This window comes from Desmodus rotundus, chromosome 8 (genome assembly GCF_022682495.2).
Source record: "Desmodus rotundus isolate HL8 chromosome 8, HLdesRot8A.1, whole genome shotgun sequence".
In the NCBI taxonomy this organism is placed as follows: domain Eukaryota; kingdom Metazoa; phylum Chordata; class Mammalia; order Chiroptera; family Phyllostomidae; genus Desmodus; species Desmodus rotundus.
This window is the reverse complement of record NC_071394.1, coordinates 58,587,319-58,596,658: the sequence shown is the minus strand read 5'-3', so window position 1 is coordinate 58,596,658 and position 9,340 is coordinate 58,587,319. Positions and strand designations below refer to the sequence as shown.

The window sequence follows — 9,340 nt, the reverse complement described above, 5'->3', positions numbered from 1 at the left end:
ATACAATTCTTTCATTTCTTATTAGTAATTTGTGTCTAGATTTCAATCTTTCACTCCACTACCCACAATCAAATTGGGCCCCTCTGGTGCTGGTTCCCGAGGGGGTGGGCTTGTGCACACTCTAGGCCCCTGTGGGTCTCTCCAATGACCTCTCCTGTGAGGCTCGGAGTCTCTCCTGCTGCTGCCCCAACCCCCACAGGCTCTTTCTATCAGAGGTCTGAGGATTTATTTCCCTATGCTGGAGCCCTGGGTTACTTGGTCTGCTTTGCTCCCAGCCGTTTGTCCAGGTTTATCTGTGCGTGAGTGTGGGACCGCGGGGTACCTCTCTGCCTGCCCTGTTCTCCACCACTCTGAGTCCGGCCCTCTTGGTTTATCTGTGTGCGAATGTGGGGCCGCAGGGTCTGCTAGTGGTCAGACTGCATGCCCTGTTGGTCCCATACTCCGCCAGTCTCAATCCCACCAAGGCCGTGGGAATCCTCTCCACCCCGTGCCTGTCTCCACCCCTCCTACCGGTCTGGATGTATGTTTCTTTTTTATCTACTTGGTGTCGGACTTCCTTGCCGTTCGATTTTCTGTCAGTTCTGGTTGTGCTGAAACAAAATTTCTGTTGAAAATATGGGCCCACTCATTATATGTTATTCCTTTAAAAGATATTAATCACTTTTGCATTTATTAGACAATAAATTTCAGTCTTCCAGATTACTTATGTATTTATGTTTCTTCTTCAAATTCTTCTTTGAACTGGTTTTAGCATCTTAAGTGTTTCCTAATTAATAAATTTAATAAATGTGAGACATGAGTTCATTTTCTCCCACAAAGACAATTATTTAGACCTTTACCAACAGGTGCTTGCAGTTTGTTGACTTTTTTGAAAATACCGAGTAGTAAACTTTTGAAAAATTTTTTCACATCTGTTCAAGTTGAGACTTATCTTTACAGCTGTATTGAGAAAAACCAGAAAAAAACAAAACACATTTATCCTTACCAAAAAGAGATGTCTTTAGATAAAAATAATAAAAACTTGATGCTGCATAGAATGCATATAGTTCCAGTCATCTGGTCAAAAGCAAGCACTTAAAGTCTTCAGCTCCAGTCTTTTGTTCATTTCTTATTGCTGGAGTTTCATATTCATTTCTTCTTGTTGGATGACTAAATTGGCTGACAGTAGAGATGATAAGCCCTCATTTCCTCACCTCTGTCCCACTCAGCCCCAGGAGTCAAAGAGTTTTCAGGATTGGCTACTCAGGTCTCTGCAGTTTTGTAGTTTAGAGTTTTCCTGATGTCTGCATCAGTGATTGAGGTTGAGGTGGTAGGGATGTTGAGGTGACTGCTGACTTTGGGTCTCAACTCTTTGATTCTCCTTATCTTCTTTATTTAATCCTCTCTAGGGTGTCTTTAGTAGGAAGGGCCCCTGTGGATTCATAGTCTATAGCTCCATATTCTGTCTCACTGGTCTGCCTTGGTCTCCTACACCCTGGTTGCCTGGTTGCCAGGTTGCCAGCACTCTCCCTCCATCACGTCTCCCTGCACTGGAGGGTTGGAATACTGAGGTCCACACCCACAGGATCTCCTCACATAGTAAGGTGGAACCATTGGCTGCAGCAGGGCCAGAGCCGTTGGGTCTGGCCTTCCTGAGCATTCTCTGATCCCTCATTCTTTCTCCCACTCTCACTATTCTGGTAATTCTGCTGGTAATTGCGTGGAGGACCCTTGCAATGTGGATAGAGTCTATTAGGGTTACGGTCTGCCGCATATTTACTGCATTGCCCTGAAACTGCATCAGGGCTTCCAACATTTGCTGCCTCTGCACACTTTTCTCTTTCAACATCAGACTCCACAGTCTCTCCATCTCCTCCTATACTTCGAAGGTACTTCCTGAGTTTATTCTTCTTTATGGCAGTCTGGTGGACAAATACACCTTCCTTTGTGTCATTCCTATTGATGAAACTATATGTTTCTTACACTGAACTATTTTACCGTTCCAAAAAAGCTTCCTTGCGATGTCCTTCTTGTTCCTGCTGGTAAGGCCACTGGGGCCTCCACTCCCTGCGCCATTGCCTGTGGTGTGGGGTTTGGTGGGGGCTGGGGCAGGCTGCTGGGTCTGGGCTTCTCTGCTCATGATTGCAGTGATGGTGACTGGGACCAGTGGTGGCAGCTGAGGCTCCTCCAGGGTGGTGGTAACTAGGCCTGAGGTGGTGGGGCTACTAAGGGGTCTTTGAGGTCCATTCTCTGCTCCCATGATGATAAAATGGACATGAGTTCATTTTAAACCTGTATGTTAGTCATGACATTACCCTTTCGAGAATTATACTTTCATATATTTAAATCACGACACACCTATTCTATGATACATGATCTGTACATTGCACTGTGTAACCACCACTCAAAGTCAAATCATCTTCCCTCATCATATATTTGGCCTCCATTGCCCTTTACTACTCTCCCACCCCCTGCCTTCTGGTAACCAACATAGTGTTATCTGTGTCTATGGGTTTTAGTTTTACACCCCACATATGAGTGAAATCATATGGTTCCTAGCTTTTTCTGACTTATTTTACTTAACCTAATATTTTCAAGGCCTATACATGTTGTCATAATGGCAATATCTCATCTCTTCTTATGGCTGGGTAATATTCCATTGTATGTATGTACTACACTTCTTTATCTCATCATCTGTTGAAGGGCACTTTGGTTGTCTCCATGTCTTGGCCACCATGAATAATGAAATGCTGCAATGAACATAGGGTGCCTATGTCTTTGTGAATAAATGTTAGAGATTTTCTGGTAAATACCCAGGAGAGGGATTGCTAGGTCATATGGTAACTCTATTGTTTATTTTTTGAGGAACAGCCATCCCATTTTCCATAGTGGGTGTACTAGTTTACATTCCCACCAGCAATGAATGAGGATTCCCTTTTCTCTACAGCCTTTGCAACACTTGTCATTACCTGTCTTGTTGATAATAGCCATTCTAAAGGGCAACCAACCAAATGGAAAATAAGTTGCAAACAACAGCTCTGACAACGGGTTAATATCCAAAATATGTAAAGAACTCATACAACAGAACACTAAACAAACAAACAGCCTAATTAAAAAACTGGGCAGAGGACCTGAACAGACACTTCTCCCAGCAAGACTCACAAATGGCCTACAGATACATGAAAAGATGTTCAACCTTGCTAGCTATCAGGGAAATACAAGTCAAAATTACAATGAGATACCACCTCACACTTGTTAGAATGGCTATTAGAAATTTAAAAATGTGAAATTGTATATCTTAAAATTGGTGAAATATGGTAATCACTAAGTCTTATTAATTCCATTACTAAATATCTCTTGAATATATCTTTCTTTTTTAGTTCCCACTATCCTTGAATGTCTGTACTTCTTATCTGCATATTATCCATAACTTTCTAACTTATTTCCTTTCCTTTAGTTTCTATTCTATCAAGTTTAACTTTTGCAATGCTGACTGAGTAGTGATTCTCCATCCAACTGTTTATGTACATTGCTGTTTTAAACCCTAAAATGACTCCATTTCTTGATATTGAAAATTAGGATCTTCACAATTTAAATCCTGCATATCTTATTTCCAACTTCATAATTTACTTAACTGATGTCAGATTTTGTGACCTTCTTAGAGGTCAGCCACTCATAGTATAGTATTACTTTCTGGTTAGAGATTTTTCAAGACTGTACAATCTTATCATTGCTTCACAATACACTCCATACCATTTTATATACCTATTTGATTTGTATTTATAAAAGTGATACTTTCTCATCAAGCTTATGAATGGCTGGCTATCTTAAGTATTTTTAATGTGTGCAACCCTTTGGACAGAATATAACAAATTCCAGATCATTTACTTAATTAAATTTCACATTCACATTTAAAAACAGTAATAATATACATAAATTCTGTAAATGATTTCAAAATCAATTAAAGTAATAACTGAATCTGCCTTTTCTCATTCAATTTTGTACATATAGGATATAAATTAGGAGTACTAAAAGGAGTTTTAATGAACCACAATGAAAATAAATTTAATTCATACTTAGCATTTTAATTTAAGCTTTTCATATAGCCTAAGTTTGTATGAGTACATATGTAGATAGATGTAGTACAGACATATATACAAATGTGTGTGTGTTTAAAGGTTAGTGTACACACAAATCATTCATTTTTGGCACTTATTTTGTAGTGATGACAAAGAATATTGTTTTTCATATCAAAAATTTTGATTAATAAATTTTGTAATAAAATAAATTATATAAAAACTATTTTTCATCATAGGTAGGTGAGAAGCAAAATACAAAAAAGCTTTATTTGAAGATAATTTGTTCTTTATAGTTTTTAAAGTTGCATTAGAAAAAGTTATTGTATTTTAAAAATCTCTTTATTGACACACTTTTGTTCCCTAGCTCCTGCGTCACTAAATTATTGGAGTGGAAACAATTTTAGGGAAAATGGGTCATTACTTCTTCATATAAATATGAAGAATTATCTTATTTTCATTATGTAAGACATACATATTTTATATCAGGATTTCACCTTGTAAATTTGGCATTTTTTCTGAGCTATCTATATAGAAAAAAGTGCCTGTTTTTATACGTTTACTAGCCTAAACTTTTGTTCTACTTAACTCAGTCCATGGATACATCATACTCTTTCTCTTATTTTGCTTGTTATACACAAAATTAGGCAAAAGTAGGTTTACAGTTATGCATATGTTAAACAGTTTATTCTTGTATTATTTATTATTATTTATTCATCATATTTATACATTTTACAATTCATATAAGGGATTGGCTACCTTATTATATATCTTAATTTACTTACTTATTATATGTATTATAAAACACATTTTCCCTTCTTTCTATATCTGATTTCTTCCTGCTCTTGAACCACTTTTTATTCCCTGAGCAGAACACAACAATAGCAAACAAACAAACAAAAAACCCATTAAAGTCTAAGTTGTGCATTTAAAATAACTTTCTTTCTTCTAGACTCAAAGCCATCTCTTTCAGGTATCACTATCTCAGCCAGTTATGAATTTCTGCTCTGTCGTTTTGTTGATTCTTATCTTCAATCTTCTCCTTCCCATCTGCCTGGTAACTTAAAATTTTTAGTGAATTTAAATATCATGTTAGCCAAAGGAAGTCCAGTTCTTATGCTTATTTATTTTGAGGTTAATCTCCACTAGTCTGATGTTTAAAATTCTTTCGCTATTATCCATGAAAATATGACTAGAGCCACCTAGGTGTTTGAACACTGGGCTGGAACACATTGCTAAGTCCACAGTCTCCAGTCAAAAGGCCCATTTTTTTCCTTGCTTTATCTTCTAAAACCCAGCTTTCTTTTCACTATTTCTATATCTGTCTTAGGCACATGGAATTACTTGAATCTCCTAAATCAGTGGTTTTGATAACATAAAAATATTTATGAGTAAAATTGCTCAGCAAAAATCAAGGCAGTGGTATCAGTTTGTAATAGTAATTATTTGTTACCACAGCAAACCAGTATTTTATAAATAACTAGTTACAAAATTGGTAAAACCACCAATCAAAGCATGACAGACCAGTGGGGTAATAGTGTATGGTTTGGAAACTACCACTTGTCGAGTGTTGGCATAGTAATATAAAAAGATATTCAAAATTATTTTTTAGAATTAATTGAAATAGTCCTGTCATTTCCATATAAATGCCTGGGTATGGCTGGATATTCTTCAACAATAACAATACACTGCGAGTGATATTCTGTTGACTGAAGGAGGAAATATAGGAAACCAGCTGTCTTTTAGCATGCTAGAAATGAAGAAAAATGTAAAAGTTCTCTTGTCACTATTTTTTAAAAAATTACTGAATTTTCATGAAATATTTTTTCATGCTCAGATTAAATTTTCTGTTTGAATTTCCAACACAGTAACACCATACACAAACAGTGGATTTGGCGTGTTTGTAAGCTTATCTTGATGAGATTAAGCCTTCCATCAACTAATTCCATTCTGCCCTTTCGAGTACACCATATTATCCTGAGAAGCAAAAATGTTTGTTAATGTTTGTTCATTTAGACTTTTCTGTCATTTATCACTCCTACACACATCTGACTTCTTAGTTTCATCTGTAGTTATTCAACATTAATATATATAACAAAATGATCACCATGGTACATCTAGTAACCCTCCTTCATGGTACAAAGTTATGATGATATTTTCTGCTCTATTCCCTGTGTTGTACATTGCATCACCAGACTTATTTACTGTATAGTGTAAATGTGTATATCTTACTCCCCTTCAACTATTTTGTATTTCACCTCTGGTAATCATCAGTTTGGTCTCTATGTTTATGAAATCTAAAAACAAAACAAACAAAACAAACAACCTAAAAACAGAACATTCTCATACACATCTGAGCTCTTAATTCTTCCTCTCTCTTTCCAGAATACACTTCTCTCCCCACTCTCTCCTCCATTCCAATAGACTACAAGTGCTTTCTAATTGGTTGGAAAGTCAAACTTTTGAGACAAATGACACACAGCATACAATATAGTTATAAAAGTTCATTTTAAAACTCAGTGTTTCGAAATGAAGCAACAACTTTTATTGTTCTAAGTCATTCCTGCACTTAATGGTTAGAAGATTAGCATTGGAAAATAATTATATACATACATTTGTACATGCACAAAAAGTAAAGTAAGTTGACAGATATATCAAAACATTATTCTACTAACTTTTTTTCTCTGCATGGTGCACCTTCTTCACATTCAACCATCCTATGGGCCATTTTTTTTCTGTGATAATATTCTTATTCTCTCCTCTTTGATAAGTGGCTCCATGTATAAATTTTGAGATCAAACTCTGTTATGAACTGAATTGTCTCCCTCACAAAAAATCTATATGTTGAAGTCCTAAAGCTGTGTACCTTAGGATGTGACTATTTGGAGAGAGGGCCTTTGCATAGGTAATTAAGGTGAAATAAGGTCATTAGCATTGGCCCTCATCCAAGGTGACTGGTGGCCTCATAAGAAGAGGATATTATGATAGAAATATGCACAAAGGAAAGGCCGAGGGAAAAGATGGGAATCTATCTACAAGCTAAGGAGACAAACTTGGAATAAAGCAACACTGTTGGCATCCTGACCTCAGACTCCTGGCCTCCAAAACTGTGAGAAGCACAGATTTAATTAGCCTGGTTATCCTAGGTTGTCTCCACAGCTGGCTCAAATATTGTTTCTTCTAAGAATTATTTTTAACATCCCACCTGATTTGTATGCTTGTCTTGCTTGCTGTGTTTTCATTTCATAATGGCCTTCATTTATACCTTTATGATATTATTTATCTCACTGGACTGAAATTGATAATTCACTTGATTCTATTCATTTTTACCAAATTATATTTGATAGATGAATCCATGTTCCATTAAAATTTTCATGCTAAATAATTTATATCAGCATTAACCTAATGGAAATATAAATATTATTTCTGAGCATGAAAGGGCCATAGTGTTGGGAAATCTTTAAATAAGTAAAAAGATTGCAGGCTAGTCTTTCAGTGGAATACTCAATGTTGTCCAGTAAGCCCTTGGAAATATTCTATTCTATAGGGTTCTCTTCCCATCATTGTTTTTACCTTGTCTATTTTGCAATTTTTAGAGATAGAAGTTAATTTGTATAGGGCTAATGTTTATACAAACAATCCCTGCTCGTAAAAAGGTTAGTGTCCTGGCCAGTGTGGCTCATTTGGTTGGAGCATAGACTGAAATGTCACAGGTTCAATTCCTGGTCAGGGCAAGTGCCTGGGTTGAAGGGTTGTTCCCCAGTTGGGGGTCATGCAAGGGGCAATGAATCATTGTTTATCTCTCACATCAATGTTTTTCTCCCTCTCTCTTCCTCATTTCCCTTTCATCCTAAATGAGTTAGGATTAAAAAATAAATAAAAGATGCTTGGTTTTTCTGGTAACAATGCAGAATCCATCCTCCCTGCCTTAAAGATGATTTCAAACATCCAAACTTACGATTTATTGCCCTTCGTATGTAAAGCAGTTGTGCATCTATTTGTAAATTAATTTCAGTTTTCCTGACTATGAGTGTCTGTATGTCTTTGGATTTTTCACTTGCTTTAACATATATATTGTCGATTCCTTCACTTATTAATGAGTTAAATTTTTAACATATGTTTATTGTATATATATGTGAATCATACATTTTCCTTTTTAATATAATCATTTAACAATATTATATTGACAAAAATTATCTCTATAAAATATTATGATGGTTTACCCAATTGTACCTTAAATAGAAATTTACTTTCTAGTTGCCAATTTTCTAGTTTATAAATATCTGAAAAAGCTGAACATAGACTTTTAACTAAATAACAAACAATAAGATATAATCAGCTATTATATTAAGATTGTTTTCCCCCTCCTTCCCTCCCTTCCTTTCATTGTTCTTTCTGTTTTTTGAATTATGTTAACTTTATTTGAAAGAGATATTTGTATTATAGTGGCCACATCATAGCACAACTAGCACTTTCTCTGATTGCTTTTATTCTTTATAGTTTCTTTTACATATCAGTTAAGTCATTTGAGTGAGGCTTTTTTTAATTCATTATTTCTACCATGTTGATAGTTGATAATGTACTGTTATCCTGAAATTGTCTTGCTTAAGGGTATTTTAATATACTTTTATTTTATTTTGATTAGAATACATTTGGCCTAATTAAAAATGTGAAATCAGGATGGAAGATGGCAATGCTCAAGCTTCACTTCAAACAATCTTACAGTCATTTCAAGAAGAGGTCAGAGAAATAATTGTAACTCGTTAGTCTGGGGCTCTGCATGATCTCCTGGCCATCCTGGAAATTGGTGACTCTTCCATCTTTTGTTCCTATGGAGTTTGAGTACTGAACTAATTGCTAAATATACCACGTGGACTGACAATAAAATAATAGGCTCTGCCGACATGTATAGAATAGAAAAGGCTATTAATTTCACAAAAGAGCCTTTTTGGTTAATATTTACAAGTAATTTTTATTTCAATAACTTCTGACATACCACAGACAAATCTCTAAAGTACAGATGGTCTGAACCTTTTCTGCTTTTTGTTATACAGAAGTGGTTTTAATGATATCTCAAGCAATTATATAAAAAAGATCCTTTCAAGGAGAGAATAAAACCATTCCACATGTTTTATTTATGGAGAGTGATATGACTGTTATTTGGGCATATAATTAGCTCCATTAATAAGCAACATATTTACATATTATTATTTCAGTGAACCATATTTTTTAAAGTAATGTTTTGTTAAATGTTTTTTTCTTCATTATTCTCAGTGCTTAAGTGT

General features: G+C 35.4%; 1 pseudogene; it reads right to left on the bottom strand.

Annotated features, from left to right (window-relative positions):
- Nucleotides 1-1,288: 1,288 nt before the first annotated feature.
- On the bottom strand, nt 1,289-2,119 carry LOC112320800 (Y-box-binding protein 1 pseudogene; annotated as a pseudogene).
- Nucleotides 2,120-9,340: the final 7,221 nt, after the last annotated feature.